At 36.0% G+C, this 24689-nt stretch overlaps 1 long non-coding RNA gene across 1 annotated transcript in view; it reads right to left on the reverse strand.

Moving 5' to 3' along the window:
- Positions 1-9914: 9914 nt before the first annotated feature.
- The window catches only part of LOC138711673 (uncharacterized), a 396979-nt gene continuing 382204 nt past the window's right edge, over positions 9915-24689 (reverse strand). Inside the window, exon 3 of the long non-coding RNA XR_011335419.1 lies at positions 9915-9999. This is a non-coding gene — a long non-coding RNA (uncharacterized lncRNA). The remainder of the gene's footprint in view (positions 10000-24689) is intronic.

Here is a 24689-nt window from a genome sequence, read left to right on the forward strand (position 1 = left end):
ATCCACGATGTTCTGCACAAGAGGTTACGTCTGCATGCATACAAGATTCAATTGGTTCAGAAGTTGAAACCAGACGACTTGCCCGCACGATATGATTTCGCTAGTGACATGCTGTTGAAAATTGATATTGAAAATGGATATCTGCAGAAGGTCGTGTTTAGTGATGAGTCCACCTTCCACGTCTGTGGGATCGTCAACAGGCATAATTGTCGCATCTGAGGGTCAGAAAATCCGCATGTAGTGAGGGAATTGGAAAGAGACAGCCCAAAGATTAATGTTTGGTGCGGACTTACACATGAAACTGTGATTGGACCGTTTTTTTGTGGAAAACACTATCAATGGAAATGTGTATCTTGATATGCTGCAAAATTACGCCATTCCTCAAATTCCACAGGGATATGTTTTCCAACAAGACGGAGCTCCGCCTCATTGTGCATTACATGTTACAGATCACTTGAATGAATGCTTTTCTCAGCCATGGATTGGTCGAGGTGAACCTACAGCATTGCCTCCCAGATCCCCAGACCTAACCCCACTGGACTTCTTTTTTTGGGGATACATAAAAGACATTGTGTACAAGACTATAGTGGCAGATTTGGAGGATCTGCGTCGGAGAATTGTCGCTGCTTGTGCAACTGTCACTCCAGAGATGTTACGAAACACATGGCAAGAACTTGAATGTCGCCTGGACATCTGTCGTGCTACAAGAGGTGCACACATAGAAGTTTATTAGTGGACATTCGAAACTTAGGAAGTCCCTTTGTCAATTCCCGCAAACAGCATTTTCATCCATCAATTATTTGGTGAGTTATTAAACTTTCTTATTGGTAAATTTTGTCCCGGACACCCTGTATTTCTATTACAAAAAAGAGTAATTAGAATAATAGTAGGTGTCAAATCTAGGGAATCGTGTAGGACTATTTTCAAAAAACTACAAATAATGCCCATGGCTTGTCAGTATATCTTTTCATTAATAATCTTCCTCGTATGTAATCGTAAAAACTTTGTAACTAATTCAACAGTTCACAGCATAAATACACGTCAAAAAATGACTTTCATACGCCATCGGCAAGTCTATCGTGCTATCAAAAAGGAGTGCGTTATATGGCAGTAAAAATTTTTAATAGCCTCCCTATCGATGTAAAAAATGAAACTCAAAACATAAAATTATTTAGGACCAAATTAAAGAAGTACCTAATTTCTCACACCTTCTATTCTGTAGGTGAATTCATGACATTCAATAACACTTCATGAAATTATACTAAAACTATGTGTTGTACTAGTAGACTATATTGTAAATCTCGTCTGTATATATTTCATCTAGACTGTGACTATAAATTAAGACTTTATAATAGTATTAAGTTTTTTTACTTGTTCCATATTCTAGCTGTAAGGATGTATGAATACCATGGAATGTTAATAAATACAACACAATACAATACAAAGACGACAGTGGCAGTGGTTTAAGGGTATATGTACGTGAAAGACTACAAATATTATCAGAAAATGCAGGCTCAAAATTTCTAAAATTTTATAAGAAAATGAACTCACAATTGGTAAAAACTTACAAGATACCACAACTAGACTTATTAGAACTTAAATATCTGATAAAAGTATAAAAAAAGGTTACTAATAATATTTTTAAGATTTCACTTTTTATTTTAAATTAAATTTTCCAAAATTGGAAAGTTTTTACAGATATTATTTCATAACTCCACAGCCATTAAAGATAGAATTCTGAAATTTTGTACACTGATTTAACATGCATTTTTACAAAAGGTAGACTAAAATAATGCCTATTTCTTTGAAAATATAAAAATTAGATCACAAAACATTATGTAAATTTTAATATATTCTATATTGAACAAATAAAGAATTAATTGTATTAAAATAAACAACTCTACATGTCTGAGAGTAGTCTGCTTTTCAGAAATAAGTCTTTATTACATGCAGGAAAAATATTAAAGATATCAGAGAGACCGAAACAATGTTATGGTTACCAAATGATGTAACTGCAGAATTTTTTTGTTTTTTGTTTTCTATACTCTGATAAAACTGGTTTGAAATATATTATTAGTAATCTTTTTTATACTTTTATCAGATATTTAAGTTATAATAAGTCTTGTTGTGGTACCTTGAAATTTTTGTCCAATTGCGAGTTTATTTTCTTATAAAATTTTAGAAATGTAGAGTCTGCATTTTCTAATAATATTTGTGGTCGTTCACGTATATATACCCTTAAAACAACTTTTTTGGAGAAGTCTTCACATAGCGTTGCTAGGCTACTAATTAGCCGAGTGGTTAAGGATAGTTGGCAGTTAACAAAGTAACAAGTCCCAATTCTTTTCTTTTTTTTTTTTGCTTATATTGAAGAGTGTGCTTTTTTAAATAATCCTGACTAATGTATAGCGGATAGCATCGTTTCAAAACGTGTTTTTCATCATCATCAATAACAATCTTGGATTAGGCCTCCTGGTCTGTTCCGCTTTCAGAAGAAAGTTGGTCCTTCCATCTCTTCCTAACGTGTTTTTCCATTCTTAAAAAGCTGAATATATATATAGCACTTTTTCTACATTCTGTGAACGCAGAATTCATATCTGCAACGACAACATAACACCGGGTGACTTTCGTCCATCTTAATAATATGATGTTAAAAATAGTATTGTGGGATTTAATCGATTAATCGATCAATTTCTGCTGTAAGATTAACCGATCAAAAATATTTAATCGAATAATCGAGTCGATTAAAATTAACCGATTGTAGTTATTATTAATTATTATTTTGTTAATACCAACTCATACTAAAATTCCGACAATATTTCTCTCTTGAAAATTGCATACTTAAAAGGACAATAGTACTGTTATTTTCTAACTGTTCATACTAAAATTCCGATAATATTTCTCTCACGGAAATTGCTTACTTAAAAGCACAATAGTACTGTTATTTTCTAACTGTAAGCCAGATAGCGTATGGAAATTCTTTGCACAAACACTTCAGAAAGAGATGGAGATATGAGGACAGTGACATAGTCTAGCTGTATTAAAAGTTGAAACAGAATGCGAAATCCTGATTAAGTTTTATGGTTTTCCAAGAAAACTTCTACCTTGTTGTCAGCTCACCTTTCTAGCAAATGAAATACATATTGTGACAGCGACGTGAGATTCGAACTCACGACCAACGTCCCGCAAGAAAGCAGATCGCGCGGGGACGGCGCGAGGCGGAGAGAAGTAAGGGGAAAGGGCCTACGCGGCGAGAGAGTGGAGAGAGAGTGCGCGCGCATCTGGTGCTGGTAGAGAGGAGAGGGCTCTGGATTTTTCTGGAGTGCCATCTCTAGAGACGCGTGGAACTTTCGAGGCTACGTCGCTGTGGTTATAAATTAAGGACGCGAAGGAACGACAGCAGTTTTCAGTTGATTAGTCAGCCAGTCAGTGAGAAAGCCAGAGCAAGCAAGCCAGTCTTGTGTACCGGAGTTCGACTCGAGTGTGCGTCCGCAACTGTATCAGCATCCGAAGGCCTGAGTTCGAGTGCAGTGGACCGCAGTTGGAGGGACCTGAGTTCGAGTGCAGTGGACCGCAGTTGGAGGGACCTGAGTTCGAGTACAGTGAACTGTCTCTGAAGGTCTGTGGTTCGAGATACTGTGAACTCGAGTGACTGAGCTAGAAGAACTGTGAACTGAGAACTGATAGTTCTGATTTGTAAATAGTGCTTTGTAAATATTAGTTAAGATTAACAGTTCATTGTTGTTCGTACTAGTCTAAGTAAATTGTCATTGTCATCAGTGGAGTGCTATAACGAATACTGTGTTGAGTGAAAATCCAATTGTTGACGAGAGCGTTTAAGGCGAATTGTAGAAAGGAATTATTGTTGGAAGAATAAAATCCTGTTGTGAGTTAAAAAATAAGTCACAGGGATTCGTCCCCCACATCCCTTATAAAATAGCCATGTCTACACTGTGTGCAAGTGAGAACGTAACTACCTTCTTCTCTTTCTAAAATCTGGTAATTCGATTACAATAGGGGCCAGTCTTCTGTTTCGACCGCTGTACTTTGCAGGAGTTGCAGTTTCTGTACTGAGTTTGTATATGAAGGTTGCGTGTTTAGTTTGATAAAGAAAAAAAAAACAGTTTTCTGTAGTTTGTGAAAAATGTATACTCCATTATGTCATATGAGAATTTGAGAGGTAAACTCGGTGTAACGTTTGGATTTAAATTGAACGATCGTGGAGAAGTGCTTGACAGAAAAAAACGTTTTTTCGTGTTTAGTGATGCAGGAAACATTGTTACTAAACGTAGAGCGGCACTTAATTCGGAGCATGTGAATGCACTCACATGTTTAAAATCATGGATGAAGCAGTATTAACTAGGTGAGCCTTCATACTCTTTGTTATTTATGTTTGTCTAAAAAATTCCCGGAGAAATTGACACAATAAATTATAAGCCTCATAATAAATAAGTTAGTAAGTAATTAAAATAGTTGTTTTGCAATATAACGATACAATATATACAGATATACAACATTTAATACTTATGCTTATCACCGAACACAAGTTAAATTTAACAATAATTGTGTATTACAGTATATTGAAACATTTTTTCAACTCGGTTAATCTATCGATTAATCGATTAAATTCAAATAGTTAATCGATTAAATATTTTGATCGATCAACAGCACTAGTTAAAAAGGAAGTGTTTGACAGAGAGGGAAATTTTTTATTTTACGAGAAAAAATAATAAGATTGAGAAAACTCGTTTTCAAACGACGCTTCTCGTTGTATTCCGGTAATATTTAAATTCGAAAAATGTGCTTATTCAAATCGTGGCGTTAATAATATATTATATTTAATTTGAAACGCTGTTCTTCTAAACCTTGCATTTTCGAAATTATTACTACACTTTGAGCTAGATTTATGATAATTTCAGGTTTTCTTACCAGATGCATAATAATGATGCCCCATCAGATTTATTGAAACATATTAAAATTATTTTGACCTATATTCTATTAATGAGATAAAACAATTTTAAATTATTAAAGAATAATTTAAATGTTACAGGAATCCTTTTCTTTCTGGTAAGAGATCCCTCTACTGCTCTAAATTTACTTTATTAATTTTTTATTGAACCTGAAATGTAGGAAAACAGAAAATTGCACCAATGATTGTCCATACAATCACATTGGTCGACAAGTTTCTGTAACAGGGATGAAAATAGGCATTTTAAGTCGTGTGGAGTCAATATGTTTGTCTATTGGACCATAGATACAACAAAGAAATCAGAAAGGAATTAGAAATAGAAAATATTATAGAACTTATAAATATGTAGGCTATAGACATAGATGGTTCACACATATTACAGCAAAGTACCACTGAAAGTGTAACCTACAGCTATAGACTACAAGGGAGAAGATCTATTGCAAGACCACTTAGAAGATGGAGAGAACAGATATGAAGTGAAATGTTGAAGACGCAATAGGCCCAAGAGTGCCTAAACAATGTAGTGAAGAAGAAGATGATGATGATGATGATGATGATTATGATTATGATGATATTCTTAAATAAGTTAGCTAAATTTGAAACTTGTCGGCTTGTTACAACTGCAGATAATCTTTTAATATTTCATTACATCAAAAACTGAAAGCAAGAACAACTCAAAAAGCGGATTTATTTTAAGATATATGTACACTCACAAAACGCAAAAAATGATGAAAAATTAGAATTTTCAAAGTATAACTATTTTAATAGAGAATTGTCTCCCCTTTAATTTGATATAATAATTTTCGATTCATGCCTTATGATTTTCCAGATAAGTCCCATTTTCCAAAATTCTGTATCATCAGGCACGGTCACTTCTACGAAGATCACTCCAAAAGCAATGCACAACATTTTTTTATTTATTTTTTATTCTAAACCTTTACAATTTATGGAGGTCATTTGAAACGTGTGGGGATTATGTGGAAAAGTGACGTATTGTTTCTGAAGGATGTATCTATATTCTATGAAAATAGCAAAGCTGTAGGATAAAAATGTAATTTTTAAATAGGCTAAATATTGTGGATTACTTTTGGAGTGATCCTCGTAGCTGTCAATCCCCTCGTCCAGCATCGCTTGTAAAATAAACTTCTTTCCAGTCCCAAAATAGATGCACAGATATCAGGGCATGATCATTAGATTGAAAACACGTTTTTACATAATGAATTAATTTATAATCTTTTACTGTTAGTCATAAAACTGTAAATTTGTGTGTCAGTGATGTTGTACGTCATTTTAATAAGAGTCCAAAAGTAGAAATAAAAATTCTGAGGAGGATGAGCATAAACTCTGGGACTAACACCATCGCAGGATTTGTTGCATCAATGGAAAATAGCGATAAAAATGCCAAAAAAAAAAAAAATTCAACACCTGAAGTTAAAATAAGGAGGAGGTATTTGAGAGGCAGAAAGAAGCTGAAACTGGACCGACATGAAGCTGCTTAAGGGGTGACATATGATGATGGAGTCTTCTAGGCTCTGAAAGTTTGTGGTTCATTTCCTGTAAATAGTAATTCTAGAATATTTAATTCTTTTAAACATGATATCTCAGTCAAATATGGTGATACCAAGAAGATATTGGTGTCATTTTGAAGCTTGAAATGTCCGCCAGTGCCTGACAATGAGTGAAATAACATTAATGTAGTTAATAATTATCTATGGATTTTACATGATTTATGCAACATAAAATATTAGTATAAGTTACATATATGGTAATATTTAATTAATGTAAATGAAAATAAAAAATAGCTCTATGTCAGGCATTAAAGAATAGTTTTAGCTATAAAACAGTGAAGAAACTGTGGCTCTATCTTAAAAACTGCATGAGCTATCATGTTTCAAGTTGTATGTCAAAATTATGAACAAAATAATTTTTAAAAACAATTTAGACATAATTTCAAGGGATCTGTTCACTTCATTCTCTTTCTGGTACCGTTCTCAATTGTAACTTATAAAAATTTTACAGAGCAAAATTATACAAAACAACATTTTTTGTATGTAAAGGTGTGCATATACCTTAAGTTACACGAAAGTGTACAGCAGAGAAGGCAATGAGAATAAGCCGAAGTACAGGTACTCACCTTAATATTCGGTCAGGCTTTAAATTTCATTATTTTCGAACTTGAGTCAGTAAGTGCAAAAAAACATAAAAAGTATTATTAATTAATTGAAGCACACGGTAGAAGAATATTGAGCAAATACTTATTGACTCAGAATTAATATATACCATATAATTTGTCCTTTTGAATATGAGAAGCAAAAAATTGTATACACTTTAATATTCGGTCGGTGTGATACGGCCCCCTTTTCACTGTGTTTACTATGTCGTCTGCAGGCACTGCACGGTGAAGGGTGGGAGTGGTATGTTTCAGTTGTCTTCTTGCTGTTAACACTGGCAGACCTGTAGTCCGATTTTGCAAGATCATTGTATTAATGGGCCGCAAAGGCAAGAATATTAGTTTTGAAAAACGACAGCTTGTTATTTTTCACCATGCGAAGGGACGTACACATAGAGAGATCGCCGAAATATTGAATATGAGAAGGAGTCCAGTTGGGGACATAATCAGAAGATACGAGAATGAAGACAGGATTGAATATGTGCCCCAGAGAGGGCGACCAAGGAAGTTAACAGATAGAGATGTACGTTCGATCATCAGGAAAGTTAATAAGAACCCTCGAATAAGTGCTCCACAACTAGCAAAAGAATCTTCAAAGACTGTGCACCATGAAACAATTAGAAAAATTTTAAGGAAGAGTGGTTACCATGGAAGAGTGGCTAGGAAAAAACCCCTGGTATCTGAAGTTAACAGAAGAAAAAGACTTGAGTTTGCAAACAACAATATTGACAAGGATAACGCATGGTGGGATGACGTCATTTTCGTGGACGAAAGTCCATTTAGCGTTTTTGGTGAGGCTGGTCGGGTGATGGTGTGGCGTAAAGTGAAAGAAGACATGAAAATTGATAACTTGCAACCAACTGTGAAGCTTGGTGGTGGAAAGGTTATGGTTTGGGGCTGTATGTCAGCTGCTGGAGTAGGGAAGCTCGTCTTCATTGACGGTAACATGAGCAAGAAACAGTATCTCCAAATCCTGAAACAAAATTTACACAAGAGTACTGAAAAGGAGGGAATACGTAATACTTTTAAATTTTACCAAGACAACGACCCCAAACATAAGTCGTATATTGTGCGCAATTGGTTACTGTATAACTGTCCAAAAGTTATCGATATGCCTCCCCAATCTCCCGACTGCAACTCTATAGAAAATCTATGGAATGAGCTGAACAGAAGACTGAGAAAAGTGTCAGTTTCTTCATATACAAGCATATACAAGCAGGATCGCAGCCAGTATGCCCAGACGGTTGCAGTATGTTATCCAGCAGAACGGGTACCCAACAAGTTATTAATTTCCTGTTGCAGTTGTTATGAAGAAGTATATTTTTTATTTTTTTAACTTTTGACCGAATATTAAGTTGACTGTGATATTTTTGTTTATGTTGATAAAAGAATAAATAGTTTGATTTTTGTAATGATAGATTCAATTTGGAAAAATGGATTATATTGTTTACTTTGTATGTTGTACAAATATTTTTGTTTTATACGCAATAATGTATTTATTTCGCTTCAAATAGTTTATTAAAGTTTTGAAATATTATATTTAAAACCTGACCGAATAATAAATTGAGCACCTGTACTTGCAGAGCAGCAGCTGTGTGCAGTGTCACGGAACACACCGGGCTCGAACCCTGGTCCCGTGCAACCGAGCAATAGCTGGTCCTGCTACTCCAGCAATTGCAACGGCAACACCGACGGACGTAGAGTGGGAGGAAAATGCAAAGAAGAAGAAAGAAAAAGAAGCATCCTGGATCCTGGCCGCATTATATCGGCTGCCATGAAATCGGACCTTCTAACTTAAAAAGATGAAGAAATTCAAAGTGAAATTTACATGTGAATCCTGTAACCTCATCCAAATTGCGATGGATTTGGGAGCGCCAGACAGCAGTAATGCCACTCTAAATAAACTTCCTTGTTGTTTCCCCCAGGAGCGAGAGGGCGTGATCGGGGACACGCCATTAAAAAGAAAACCCCACCATCGAAAAGGGTATAAGAAGCTCGACTTACGCTGTAAGAAAATATTGATGGCACCGCATAGGTGGGGTTGGGGGGGGGGGGAGTACACGGAGAGACGATGTAAGGTAAGATGATGCTGGGGTGGGAGACGAACTCTAAAGTGCTGGGGAGGGGGTGGAAAGATATGTGTCTTTGAAAATGGAATTTGAAATTGTGTGGACCCTAGAGTGGTATAAAAATACCTCCAAAGTAAAGATGAAAAAAGTTTTTTATATATATGTTATGTATAAAAAACTGCGGGGTGGGGGTGAGATGTAAACAGGAGTCGACAGCCCCGTACGAGGTTATGTTGGCTCGGTAATGGCAGATTAAAAAGCGTTCCTTGTTGCTTTCTCTGCCATGTAACCAAATATCTACTGCCGGTGGGTGGATCCGCCCGTCTCAGAGGACCCCTAGTTCAGCTCTCCTAACGACGTTACTGTCACAGTGGATGGAATGGAAAATAGCTCTTGGAAGATGCATAAAAAATCTAAGACTCCGCGCTGTGTATACCTTTGTAGGCGTTGTTATGGCAACCGATAAGCAGTGCCGCGTCGCCGCCTGCAGTTTATCTGCGGTCAGATAGGGCATTCTCAAATCCGAGTAACAGTTTAGATTGTGAAATGTGTCCCAACAAGCTGCAGCTCGTTTTGTGGACCAGTAAAACTTCATCGACGCTGCGAAGTTTATTCAGAATCAAATGTCTCACGCTGTGGAAATCTCCCCTATGCTTGACCCTTTATGGGATATAAATAATATTTAGGGAAGACGGTTTCTACTTACAGCATCCCCTTGGAGATCTTCGCCGAAGAACAGAAGCGGTGTTATCTTTGTAGGTCAGGCAATGTTACACCGCAAAACAGCAGACCTGGAAATTCACAGCACCGTCAATTACTGTATCTCATTCATTTTAAGGAATGTATTTATTTAATCTGATGGAGTTAAGGCTATCAGACCTTCTCTATCACATCACAAGAAATATAAATAGAAAAAAATAATTACAGAGAAAAGTAAATAAGAAAATCAAATAAAAGGGCAAATACAAAATATAAAATGTTATGTTTTATTTAACGACGCTCGCAACTGCAGAGGTTATATCAGCGTCGCCGGATGTGCCGGAATTTTGTCCCGCAGGAGTTCTTTTACATGCCAGTAAATCTACTAACATGAGCCTGTCGCATTTAAGCACACTTAAATGCCATCGACCTGGCCCGGGATCGAACCCGCAATCTTGGGCATAGAAGGCCAGCGCTATACCAACTCGCCAACCAGGTCGACCAAAATATAAAAGAAGGGAAGAAAAAATACAAGTACATAGATAAAATGACAACAGTTATAAATAAAAAAAATGTATAGTATATTAACTGTCTAATACAGTGATGTCAAAGGAAGCGCATTTTTCTGACCTTGACGTCGTGCGCGGGCATCAAGCGCTAAGTATGGAAAGTATATGAATAAGCAGCCTGTTGGATTAAGAAAACAGTGGTGCACAAACTTCAAACGGAACGTGAAATTTTATGTCGTTATTTTTATAAGGCTTCTTTCTGTTTGATATTATCTATATTGTCTGTAAAACAAAAGTTCTAATACCAATTTCTTAATTTTGCAGTTGTGTTTTATATGTTAATAACATAATAAAGAGTTAAGAAGGAATATTCACTTAAATTCCATAGTATTATAATATTATACTGTATTAAGTGGATGAAACACATCATTCATAAAGAAAGTGATATCCCAAAAAAATAGATTGAGTATGACATGATAAGTTGGAATTCGTATTGATGATAACTTTAGCCTTATAAAAGTAATCAATAAACTAATCAAAACAATATTACAGTACAAAACAAAGTTATCTAGGTGCTGTATATGTTTTAATGGTAACTAATATTCCATAACAAAACTCTTATCTCATTATGCTTTTAAGGTGATATTGGTGAGCAACTTCCTGTTATCAGAATATTAAATTATTTTCTCTAAATGTGCTGAAGCTATAGAGCTGACATTTTTACAGCACATGGGCACATATCTTTTGATTATGATGTAACGGTGTTGCTTCGTTAATTCATTTCCTTACAAACAATTTCCATGCGAATATTTTCAAACTTTTCAATACACTATCTTCAGTAATACGTATTTATGGTAAATTACATTTAAGAAAACATTCTGTAAGACTACTAAATAAATAGGTCTATACCTGATAATTTCACTTTTCTATAAAAAAAAAAGTTGAGAAAATATTTCTTTTGAACAAAAAAATCAAACTTGTAAAAAATGAGCATTAAAATTAAAACTTACATTCTTATAATGCACTCATACTTCTCAGACAAATCTAAAAATTATCATAGATACAGTTTTAATAAGTTATCTTCCCTTTATCCATTCAATGAGTGCTGGCCATCCCTGTATGTAGCGGCATATACCACCTCTTTCGTCTGTCTCTTTCCTTTCCGCTGTAAAGCGCTCAGGCTCTCCTGAGCTCTAAAGCGCGCGCTTGCTCCTATGGGCACCAATTGACATGCCTGGTCTGATATATTCACTGATTAAAGTAACTAAACATCTAAAGATAAGTAACTGGCTGTACAGATTTGAAGAGAAACGAACTATTAACAATTTGGAACATAATTTACAATAAATTAAAATTTTCAGTTTACTGTATTGTACTCTATTCAGTAAGATAATGTTTACCAAGAATGTGAATTCCTTAATCCCAAAATTTTAACATGCATCAAATTTTCATTTTCTATTCACGCTAATGAACGATCTTTGAAAAGTGGACCGTAAGAATTCTACAACCGTAAACAAAACCTTGTTTTAAAAATAAATTAAATTCTAAATTTATTGTACGGAATTATGTATAATAATCCTGAAATTTTAAAACTAAGAATTTACGAAATTAAAATGTCGGTATAAATAGTTAATGGAAAATTTACTAATTATTAACTTGCTTGATGATCTGTTTCAAAGCATTATTGAAGTCTCACTTCCAATATGACCGCAAGTAGCTAAATTTTATTTTCTTTCAAATCTCAGATTATATATGACGCATTTATTATTAGATCCTTCTCTTTAAAATGCATTATTTTATTGACATAATCATCATCAGGGTTATGACTTTGATGATATTACCTTTTCTGCTGGTAAGTCAAAATTATAGCTGCTTAAGTATTCACATATTTTATGACAGAAATGAAGAGTTTTAATACATAGTAGTTAGGGTGTTTGTGTTTTGCATTTCTTCCTCTTAAGAGCATTTTTGTTCTATTCGATAATTTCTGAAGAACTTCCGTTCAATTTAGGTGACAAGTCTCCATTAAGGCCACTATTTCGCTCCCTTTGACATCTCTGTACACATATTGACTATTACTTTGTACAAATTCTAATCGTTTTTCTACACATTAAATAATTTAATATTCTTATTTATTAATACTACAGTCAATATGACTTATCATACAATACTGTAATTAACATTTTCATCATGCTATTCACATTACATTAATATAGTCGCTGGAAAAAGAACTAAGGAAGAGACTAGTGAAGTTAGTGCTTTGTATGGAGTGTGGCATTGTATGGAGCAGAAACATGGACATTACGACGAAGTGAAGAGAAACGACTAGAATCATTTGAAATATGGATATGGAGAAAAATGGAGCACGTGAAATGAAGACAGAATAAAAATTAAGCTGTGTAGGAGAGAGTGAATGAAGAAAGAATGATGCTGAAACTGATCAGGAAGAGAAAAAGGAATTGGTTGGGTCACTGACTAAGAAGAAACTGCGTACTCAAGGATATTCTGGAAGAAATGGTAAACGAGAGAAGAATTCGTGGCAGAAGAAGATATCAGATAATAGACGACATTAAGATATATGGATCATATGCGGAGACTAAGAGGAAGGCAGAAAATAGAAAAGATTGGAGAATGCTGGGTTTGCAGTGAGATACCTGCTCTTGAGCAGAACACGTATGTATGTATGTATGTATGTATGTATGTATGTATGTATGTATGTATGTATGTATGTATGTATGTATGAATGTATGTATGTATGTATGCATGAATGCATGTATGCATGTATGTGTATATGTATGCATATGTATATGTATGTACGTATGTATGTATGTATGTATGTATGTATGTATGTATGTCTTATGTATGTGTGTATGTATGTATATATATGTGTGTATGTGTGTAAGTATGTATATATGTGTGTATGTATGTATGTATGTACTGTCTGTCTGTCTCTCTGTATGTATGTATGTATGTGTATGTATGTACTGTATGTATGTATGTATGTGTATGTACTGTATGTATATATGTATGTGTATGTACTGTATGTATGTGTATGTATGTACTGTATGTCTGTCTCTCTGTATGTATGCATTATGTATGTGTGTATGTATGTATATATATATGTGTGTGTATGTATGTATGTATGTATGTGTGTATGTATGTATGTCTGTCTGTCTGTCTGTCTGTATGTATGTATGTATGTATGTCTGTCTGTCTGTCTGTCTGTCTGTATGTATGTATGTATGTATGTATGTATGTATGTATACGTATATATCATCATCGCTTGAGGATCATTCGTTCAATTCTCGCCTGTTAATTAGCTATGAGCCTAGCATATGTATTCACAAAGAGAAATGACAAACATGGAGGTGAACACAAGAAAAAAAAGGGGAAAGAGCTAAATTTTCTCTTTCTTTTCTGGAATGAATGACGACCTCTCGGATCACTTACACCTTGAACTTACGTTAACAGTTCTTTGCTTAAGGCTAATGATTTGCATAGGCTGAGGTACAATTACTTCCCCAACACATGACAATGATTAAATGTCGTGAGTATTGCAACAACATCCGGTGTAATTGCTTTCTTTTGAAACGCAAGACTTGCTTTATATTTTAAATTAGGGCCCGTAATTGCATATTGAAAGGAAGTTGTTTACCTTATTCAATGCGATTACATAAAACGAGCTCGGAGGAAAAAGAGCCTGTGGTTTACTTCAGACGCTCAAGTATATAGATTTCAAACTGAAAGCTTCCAGAAGCAATTTTTCGAACGGGATTGAAAAGTGGGTAGCTTTGGTTTCGTCTGGTTTGATGGCAGGCGGGGAGGCGAGGGGGTGAGGCACAGAAGTTGCCGGGAAATGTTTATGTGTGCAACTGAAGTCTAATTTCTTGGGTGGCACAATGCCACGGGGGGGCGACGCACGTCAAACTTGTGTGATGGTCTGGCGACAGCGTGTTTAAAGTCAAAGCGGAATTTTTGGTAAATCTCAAAAGACTTCTCTGAGAGACTTTTCTCCAGCACAGAGGCACTTGGCGCTGAGAACTACCTTATTTTCTATCTGTGTGTGAGTGAGTGTTTTGAGTTTGAATTGAACCAATCAGCGCGCGTTGCCTTGCGTATCTAACGACTTTACACAACGCGTTGACTTGACTTGAGGGCTGCAGGGGGTACAAAAACGTTTGAAGTGTTATTTCATGCAACCCAGCTTGAATCTGATAGAAGTGACGTCATTTGTGACAGTATCCAATAAGGACACAGCGTTTATAATATTCTTTCTTCACATAACTTGAATCAGTAGCCTATTGTGTAATATTTACAAAAAGAAAAAAAAAAAAAAAAAGGAAATACACGACACTTTTCTTCATTCATGAGAAATTAGCTAACTCATTTAGAGTACTTGTGAAATGCTTAACGAGTCCGACTAGTTCCAGAATGCCGCAGAACAAATTAAATAGGATAATTTTATTCTGAAACAGAGACAAATGCATTGCTACATACCGACGATAGAATAGGAAGCAACATTTAATTCGGAAGGTAATTTTCTAACAGAAAAATTTAAATACGAAATTTTCAATCACATACTACAAAACAATAAGTTGTTAAAAAAAAATAATTCTTTACGTAAACGAATCTATGAGCCAATTAGGCAGTCCAGAACATTTTACAGAATTTTATTTCGCATGTTGTATAGAGCACGAAATGTGATCTATTAACAGTTGAACAAAACAGCGGCCACATTATGAGAACCGTTCACAAAAATAAAAAATGTCATCCATTATGAGCAAGCTTCGAGAATTCGGACCCAATAGAGCAGTTCAGTGGGAAATCCGCATAACGGCGTACTGAGTATAGTGGTAAAGCGTACAGTGGGTGGGGGTACTGTAGAATGAATGCCAACAAATACGCAAAGAAACGCTCTGGATTTGAAGGTTCTGACGAATAATTTGGCTTTCATACAAACTGTGTCTGAAACTATTACACGGTTAGAAAAGTCAGAGCAAGAGATTCCGAAAGCCCTCAAATTAATTTAGAAAATGATGCAGAGAATTAATGAGACACCAAGTACACCGGTTACTGAACGTGTAAAACAGAAGTGGAAATCAATTTTATGTAAAAATAACGGATATGGAAGATTGTGTAACATAAACAGCAAATTAGTGGACATAGAATCACCCGAGAATAAAGGACTGTCTCTTAGAGACTGCAATGATGTTAGGTTTCTTCGTTTTGCTCCTATCACGTCATGCGACGTAGAGCGCAGCTTTTCACAGTACAAACTTTGGCAGATAACCGAAAAAGATTTACGTTTGAGACACTGAGAATGTATCTTGTAGTAGGTACATTGCAATTCGGTACTGTAACTGCACTTCCTAAAGACGACCAATAGGATAAATAAAAAAATTAAAATTGCTACATGTTTATTTCCACCATTAACACTGTTTATAATTAAACACAAATGCTTATAAAAGACAGGAGAATAAATGATTTTCACATTCTTTCGACATTATCATTGTGTAATGTATATTTACTTTCAGAATGTATATATATGTGTGTTCCCCCATACTACCGTACTCTACTCCAAATAGCAACGTTGTTACCTCAACACATCTCTACCTACCTGCAGCGAGTCAACAACCTATAGTGCAAGCATAGTAAACTTATTGTATCGGGTCCAAAGTCTCGAAGCCTGATTATGAGTAATAGGACGTTTTTTTTATTATCATATACATGTTTTGTAACAAAATTTCACGTGACTAACGAGAAATATAGACAGACTTCGGCAGGAATCGGACTCACGTGATTATCATGGTCTAGTCACGGTCATCTTGGCAATCACCTAATATAAATACATGTTCAAAGTTCTAAGAAACAAAGGAATTGCTATATTAAACTGACGTTAAACGTACATTTATATACAAACCTGTTCCATGTTGGCCATGTTATGACAAAGAATGTGACGTCGTGCCGCAGCCTGTCTTTCAATTTAGTCACGGAAATTTCATTAGTGACGTCAAGAGTGTCCTGAAGCCTGAACAACCTAGTCATTGATTTGTTCTTATATTTTTACTTGGTTACTTAACGACGCTGTATCAATTACTAGGGTTTATTTCTTAATACGATAGAATTTCAGTCTGCGCACACATTACAGATTTGTAACCAATGAAATAAAGTTCTCAAAAAGTAGAACAAGACAATATAACAAGATTAGTACAGAAAACGAATATAGGACTAAGCAGGCCTATTCTTCAGGAAGCAGAAAGTTATAGCTATTTCATTTCATTCTAATAAATAAATGAGGAAATTAATTCGACAATTATGTTCTCGGGCTGAATGACTCTTTAATTGAACATACTAAATTAATACTTACTTACTTACTTACTTACTTACTGGCTTTTAAGGAACCCGGAGGTTAATTGCCGCCCTCACATAAGCCCGCCATTGGTCCCTATCCTGAGCCAGATTAATCCAGTCTCTATCATCATATTCCACCTCCCTCAAATCCATTTTAAAATTATCTCTCCATCTACGTCTCGGCCTCCCCAAAGGTCTTTTCCCCTCTGGCCTCCAAACTAACACTCTATATGCATATCACTAAATTAATAACAAAATAAAATATGTTAAGGAACTATCGATGACATATTAAATTAGATCTTGACAGGCCACAAATGTCTGTCAGAAAGAAGAGAAAATGTTGAATGAGTCACTGACAGGCCACTGCTGTTTGTCAGAAAGGAAAGAAATGTTGACTGAGGTTTTTAAACAACACTGCTGTCTGTCGGAAAGAAGAGGAAACGTCAAATGAGATCTTGACAAGCCATCTGTGTCTCACAGGAAGAAGAGGAAATGCTGAATTGCACTATGACAAGACCATATGACAGAAGGAGGGTGTCTGCAAGATCTGGTGACAAATGAAGTGGTAAAAGCTGGGTTTCTGAAAGATCCTATGAAAAATTAAGTGGTAAAAGCGGAGTGTCTGCAAGATCCTGTGGCAAATGAAGTGGTAAAAACGGTGTGTCTGCAAGATCCTGTGACAAATGAAGTGGTAAAAACTGTGTGTCTGCAAGATCCTGTGACAAATGAAGTGGTAAAAGCGGGGTTTCTGCAAGATCCTGTGACAAATGAAGTGGTAAAAGCGGGGTTTCTGCAAGATTCTGTGGCAAATGAAGTTGTAAAAGCGGGGTTCTGCAAGATCCTGTGACAAATGAAGTGGTAGAAGTGGGGTTTCTGCAAGATCCTGTGACAAATGAAGTGGTAAAAGCGGGGTTTCTGCAAGATCCTGTGACAAATGAAGTGGTAAAAGCGGGGTTTCTGCAAGATCCTGTGACAAATGAAGTGATAAAAGCGGGGTTTCTGCAAGATCCTGTGACAAATGAAGTGGTAAAAGCGGGGTTTCTGCAAGATCCTGTGACAAATGAAGTGGTAAAAGTGGGGTGTCTGCAAGATCCTGTGGCAAATAAAGTTGTAAAAGCGGAGTTTCTGCAAGATCCTGTGACAAATAAATTGGTAAAAGCGGGGTTTCTGCAAGATCCTGTGACAAATGAAGTGGTAAAAACGGTGTGTCTGCAAGATCCTGTGACAAATGAAGTGGTAAAGCGGGGTTTCTGCAAGATCCTTTGACAAATGAAGTGGTAAAAACGGTGTGTCTGCAAGATCCTGTGACAAATGAAGTAGTAAAAGCGGGGTTTCTGCAAGATCCTGTGACAAATGAAGTGGTAAATGCTGGGTGTCTGCAAGATCCTGTGACAAATGAAGTGGTAAAAACGGGGTGTCTGCAAGATCCTGTGACAAATGAAGTGGTAAAAACAGGGTGTCTTGCAAGATCCTGTGACAAATGAAGTGGTAAAAGCGGGGTTTCTGCAAGATCCTGTGACAAATGAAGTGGTAAAAGCGGGGTGTCTGCAAGATCCTGTGACAAATGAAGTGGTAAAAACGGGGTGTCTGCAAGATCCTGTGACAAATGAAATGATAAAAACGGGGTGTTTGCAAGATTCTGTGACAAATGAATTGGTAAAAGCGGGGTTTCTGCAAGATCCTGTGACAAATGAAGTGGTAAAAGCGGGGTGTCTGCAAGATCCTGTGACAAATGAAGTGGTAAAAGCGGGGTGTCTGCAAGATCCTGTGACAAATGAAGTGGTAAATGCGGGGTGTCTGAAAGATCCTGTGGCAAATGAAGTGGTAAAAGCTGTGTGTCAGTAAGATCCTGTGGCAAATGAAGTGGTAAAAAGCGGGGTGTCTGCAAGATCCTGTGACAAATGAAGTGGTAAAAACGGGGTGTCTGCAAGATCCTGTGACAAATGAAGTGGTAAAAGCGGGGTTTCTGCAAGATCCTGTGACAAATGAAGTGGTAAAAACGGTGTGTCTGCAAGATCCTGTGACAAATGAAGTGGTAAAAACGGGGTGTTTGCAAGATCCTGTGACAAATGAAGTGGTAAAAGCGGGGTTTCTGCAAGATCCTGTGACAAATGAAGTGGTAAAAGCGGGGTGTCTGCAAGATCCTGTGACAAATGAAGTGGTAAAAGCGGGGTGTCTGCAAGATCCTGTGACAAATGAAGTGGTAAATGCGGGGTGTCTGAAAGATCCTGTGGCAAATGAAGTGGTAAAAGCTGTGTGTCAGTAAGATCCTGTGGCAAATGAAGTGGTAAAAAGCGGGGTGTCTGCAAGATCCTGTGACAAATGAAGTGGTAAAAACGGGGTGTCTGCAAGATCCTGTGACAAATGAAGTGGTAAAAACGGGGTGTCTGCAAGATCCTGTGACAAATGAAGTGGTAAAAGCGGGGTTTCTGCAAGATCCTGTGACAAATGAAGTGGTAAAAACGGTGTGTCTGCAAGATCCTGTGACAAATGAAGTGGTAAAAACGGGGTGTTTGCAAGATCCTGTGACAAATGAAGTGGTAAAAGCGGGGTTTCTGCAAGATCCTGTGACAAATGAAGTGGTAAAAGCGGGGTTTCTGCAAGATCCTGTGACAAATGAAGTGGTAAAAGCGAGGTTTCTGCAAGATTCTGTGGCAAATGAAGTTGTAAAAGCGGGGTTTCTGCAAGATCCTGTGACAAATGAAGTGTTAAAGTGGGGTTTCTGCAAGATCCTGTGACAAATGAAGTGGTAAAAGCGGGGTTTCTGCAAGATCCTGTGACAAATGAAGTGGTAAAAGCGGGGTTTCTGCAAGATCCTGTGACAAATGAAGTGGTAAAAGCGGGGTTTCTGCAAGATCCTGTGACAAATGAAGTGGTAAAAGCGGGGTTTCTGCAAGATCCTGTGACAAATGAAGTGGTAAAAGCGGGGTTTCTGCAAGATCCTGTGACAAATGAAGTGGTAAAAACGGTGTGTCTGCAAGATCCTGTGACAAATGAAGTGGTAAAAGCGGGGTTTCTGCAAGATCCTGTGACAAATGAAGTGGTAAAAGCGGAGTGTCTGCAAGATCCTGTGACAAATGAAGTGGTAAATGCTGGGTGTCTGCAAGATCCTGTGACAAATGAAACGGTAAAAGCGGGGTGTCTGCAAGATCGTGTGCCAGATAAAGCGATGAAGATCGTGTGACAGAAGTGACAGTTTCTGTATGGCTACAATAGTCCTTATATAAATTAATTACTGTATTTACATGTTTATGCCAACACTCGGAATCCTTTTCACACAAATGTTGTAGGTTTAATCTTATATATTGTTTAAAAATTGTTTTAAAAATCACGCCAATAAAGCTCTCTTCAGATAAAGTAAAGGATCTGAAAGCTCTCCTTATCTATGCGCCACAGAACGTTTCTGGATGACGTGATCAGAAAAAAAAAAACGTGCAACTAGCAGTGACCGACTCAGAGGAACATCTTCATGAAGATTATGTAATGGATTATTAGCACCTCTGTTCCCAGAACAAGTGAGACCACTTTTGATAGCAAGGGTAATAACATGACAGGCATCTACTTATTCTTGTTTATTAATAATTTCAGACATTTGTAAACGTCACATCACAGTGCGATTAAGTGTTATTTATTTATTATTATTATTATTATCATTATCATTATTATTATTATTATTATTATTATTATTATTAATGTCTGCCACTATTGAGTTCACTCTACGCCCTTTTCTTTTTCTATTATACTGTTTTTCAAATTATTCGCATAATATTGATGAATTCATAATGTCATTCATGATCACTATTAAGTTGAAATATTAAATTGGACATTTAAGGGACTTTTCAATAAAGGTGATCGTTTTAAGTGTACAAAGTATTTACAGACATGCCCTTGGCGGCTTCGCCCTTATCTTCTTCACAGGTAAAATACTGTGACAGCGACGTGAGATTCGAACTCACGACCAGCGTCCCGCAAGAGAGCAGGTCGCGCGTGAGTCGACACGGGCTCCACGGAGCACTTAGTGGACGGCGCGCGGCGTGGAGAGGAGAGAGGAGGTTGCGACACGCTGTTCCGCGCCAGAGAGGGGAAAGTAAAACAGCTGGTGACTGAGGAGAAAGATCCAGAGAAGTCTGGATAGCCGTTATCTTCTAGGCATCTGTCGACCGACCGCGAACTCTCCAGAAACTATGGCTTAGCTATAAATACAGCGCGCAAGTGAACGCGATTCAGTCAGTCAATCAGTAAGCCAGTCTTGTGTAGCAGTGAAGCCAGCTTCGAGACCAGAGCGCGACTTGAGTTGTGTCCGTAACTGTGGAGCCTGAAGCCCGGAGTTCGAGTGCAGTGGACCGCAGTTGGCGGACCTGAGTTCGAAGTTCAGCGGATCGTCTCTGAAGGTCTGGGGTTCGAGATTTTGTGAACGCGAGTGACTGAGCTAGAAGAACTAGCCAAGACAAACGAGCTGTGAACTGAGAACTGACAGTTCTGTGTTGTTCGTTGTTCGTAATAGTCCAAGTAAATTGTCATTGTCGTTTGTGGAGTGAAATAACGAACGCTGTGTTGCTGTGCGGAGAGCAAATCCCATTGTTGACTGGAGTGAAATTAAATTGTAGAGAGTGAAGAGTTATTGTTGAGATAATAAAATTACATTGTTGTTCTGTATAAAAAGTTACAATACTTTGAACATCGATTATCTCTACAAGTGAATTTGGTGGTTTCGCCCTTCTCTTACGAAACGCCTCATATGTACTTAAAACGTAGAAAGATTTCAGTCCTAAAATGATATGAAAATGCCTGTTGAGTGCAAAGTATGAAAATGAAATCTGACCTCTTTAATCAGGTGCACAGCAAAGAATTTAGTTCCCTGCGTCTTGTGAATGACAGTCCAAGATACGACTGTCACGTGACAAAGATCTGAATTTCTGCGTATGCTGAGAGAATATCTCGCATCATGTTCGGGGTTTTTTTAAAATACACCGATGGAAAAAAATGTTTTCCAAGCGAAAAGTAACTGTAGATATTGTATCATGACAAAACAAAGACCGTCATTAATAGCACGGGACGAACCACCCTTTCCACAATTCAGAGTTGAAAAGGACGGCGATAAAGACAGGTTATGAAGTCCGAAAAAAAAAAAAGTACTGACGTCCAAAATTGAGCAGTAATTTTCACGATATCACTGAGGGAACGTAATGAAAAACTTTTTTATTTACAGCAGAGCACGAGGTTGTGTGATCGTTGCTTGTTCAGATCGATAGCTTACAATAAATAAGCTGCTTGCATAACGGAGCTCTTCCGCTGATATATAGCGAGTCTAAATTAAAACGTCAGGCCGTATTAATTTCAAAATAATATATAGCAGATGACAACAAATAAAAACGAGGCAGGTAAAATTCGGACATCAAAGTAGACCGGTCTGAAAAAGACAATCAATGGCTACTTTATGCGGGACGTGATTGGCCGGTCCATAACAAAGCGGCGCGCTGCCCCGGGCTGGATGCGATTACGGGTCCGTATTGTTTGCACATTCACGCCCCCTAACTAGTGCTTTGTGTGCCGGCCGGCTTCTTTGTGGAGCCTGACAGCTCCGCTACAGTATCGTGTGACTGATGACCGCATCCGGGCCCGGGGCCCATTGTCTGTTATCAGCACTACAGGGTGTTCCTCACCTTCGTCTTGGTCATCTTCATCATCTTCATGTTCACCATCATCATCATCATCATCATAATCGTCATCAAAAACAGTCATCATAGAGACAGAGAAGATATGAAATTTCGTATTCTAAAACATACTCTTAAGAGGGGTAAGGGAACACGAATTTTCACGCTACCATGAGTAGAATGCAATTAATGACAAAAAAATTCATATTTTATAATAATTTCATAAAATTTTCCTATTCCATAATAATGCTTTGTTAAATTTTCATATTTTATAATAATTTTGTAAAATTTTCCTACATCAAAATATTTTGGTAAAATTTTCATATTTCATAATACTTTTGTAAAATTTTCCTACTTCATAATACTTTGGTAAAATTTTTATATATCATACCAGTTTTGTGAAATTTTACTACTTCATAATACTTTTGTAAAATTTTCCTACTTCATAACACTTTGGTAAAATTTTCATATTTCATAATACTTTTGTAAAATTTCCTACTTCATAATAATTTGATAAAATTTTCCTATCTCATAATACTTCGGTAAAATTTTCCTACTTCATAATACTTTGGTAAAATTTTTATATATCATACCAGTTTTGTTCAATTTTACTACTTCATAATACTTTTGTAAAATTTTCCTAATTCATAACACTTTGGCAAAATGTTCGTATTTCATAATACTTTTCTAAATTTTCCTACTTCACAATATTTTTGTAAAATTTTCTTACTGCATAGTACTTTGGTAAAATTTTCATATTTCATAATACTTTTCTAAAATGTTCCTACTTCATAATACTTTGGTAAAATTTCAAATTTCACAATACTTTGGTAAAATTTTAATATTCCACAATACTTTGGTAAAATTTTCATATTTCATAATGCTTTGGTAAAATTCTTCTACTTCATAATTCTTTGGTATACTTTTGTAAAATTCTCCTATTTCATAATATTTCGGTAACATTTCAAATGTCATAATACTTTGGTAAAATTCTTCTATTTCATAATTCTTTGGTATGCTTTTGTAAAATTTTCCTAGTTCATAATACTTTGGTAAAATTTCAATTTCATAATACTTTGGGAAAACTCTTCTGCTTCATAATTCTTTGGTATACTTTTGTAAAATTTTCCTACTTCATAATACTTTGGTAAAATTTCAAATTTCACAATACTTTGGTCAAATTTTCATATTTCATAATACTTTGGTAAAATTCTTCTATTTCATAATTCTTTGGTATGCTTTTATAAAATTTTCCTACTTCATAATAATTTGGTAAAATTTCAAATTTCACAATACTTTGGTAAAATTTTCATATTTCATAATACTTTGGTAAAATTCTTCTATTTCATAATTCTTTGGTATGCTTTTGTAAAATTTTCCTACTTCATAATACTTTGGTAAAATTTCAAATTTCACAATACTTTGGTAAAATTTTCATATTTCATAATACTTTGGTAAAATTCTTCTATTTCATAATTCTTTGGTATGCTTTTGTAAAATTTTCCTACTTCATAATACTTTGGTAAAATTTCAAATTTCACAATACTTTGGTAAAATTTTCATATTTCATAATACTTTGGTAAAATTCTTCTATTTCATAATTCTTTGGTATGCTTTTGTAAAATTTTCCTACTTCATAATACTTTGGTAAAATTTCAAATTTCACAATACTTTGGTAAAATTTCAAATTTCATAATACTTTGGTAAAATTCTTCCGCTTCATAATTCTTTGGTATACTTTTGTAAAATTTTCCTATTTCATAATATTTCGGTAAAATTTTCATATTCCTTAATACTTTTGTCAAATTTTCCTACTTCATAATACTTTGGTAAAATTTCAAATTTCACAATACTTTGGTAAAATGTTCATATTTCATAATACTTTGGCAAAATTCTTCTATTTCATAATTCTTTTGTATGCTTTTGCAAAATTTTCCTACTTCATAATAATTTGGTAAAATTTTTTGTATTTCAAAATACTTCTGTGAAATTTTACTACTTCATAATATTTCTGTAAATTTTTCATACTTCAGAATACTTTGCAAAACAGTGAAGTCGGTGAAGGCGGACACCTGAGCTGCTCAGCGTCCTGCACCAGGATCGGCCATCGATATTCAAATCCAGCCTTCAGTTGATGTACATACGTCAGCGCTGTCAGCGCACTCGTTCCATTACGCCAAGTTGCAAATGAACGTTTCCAAACCTGAAAAGCTATTTTTGATATGCGGGCTGTCAGTCTGTCAAACGAGAGCCTGTGGTCAGGACGCA

This window comes from Periplaneta americana, chromosome 13 (genome assembly GCF_040183065.1).
Source record: "Periplaneta americana isolate PAMFEO1 chromosome 13, P.americana_PAMFEO1_priV1, whole genome shotgun sequence".
NCBI lineage: Eukaryota > Metazoa > Arthropoda > Insecta > Blattodea > Blattidae > Periplaneta > Periplaneta americana.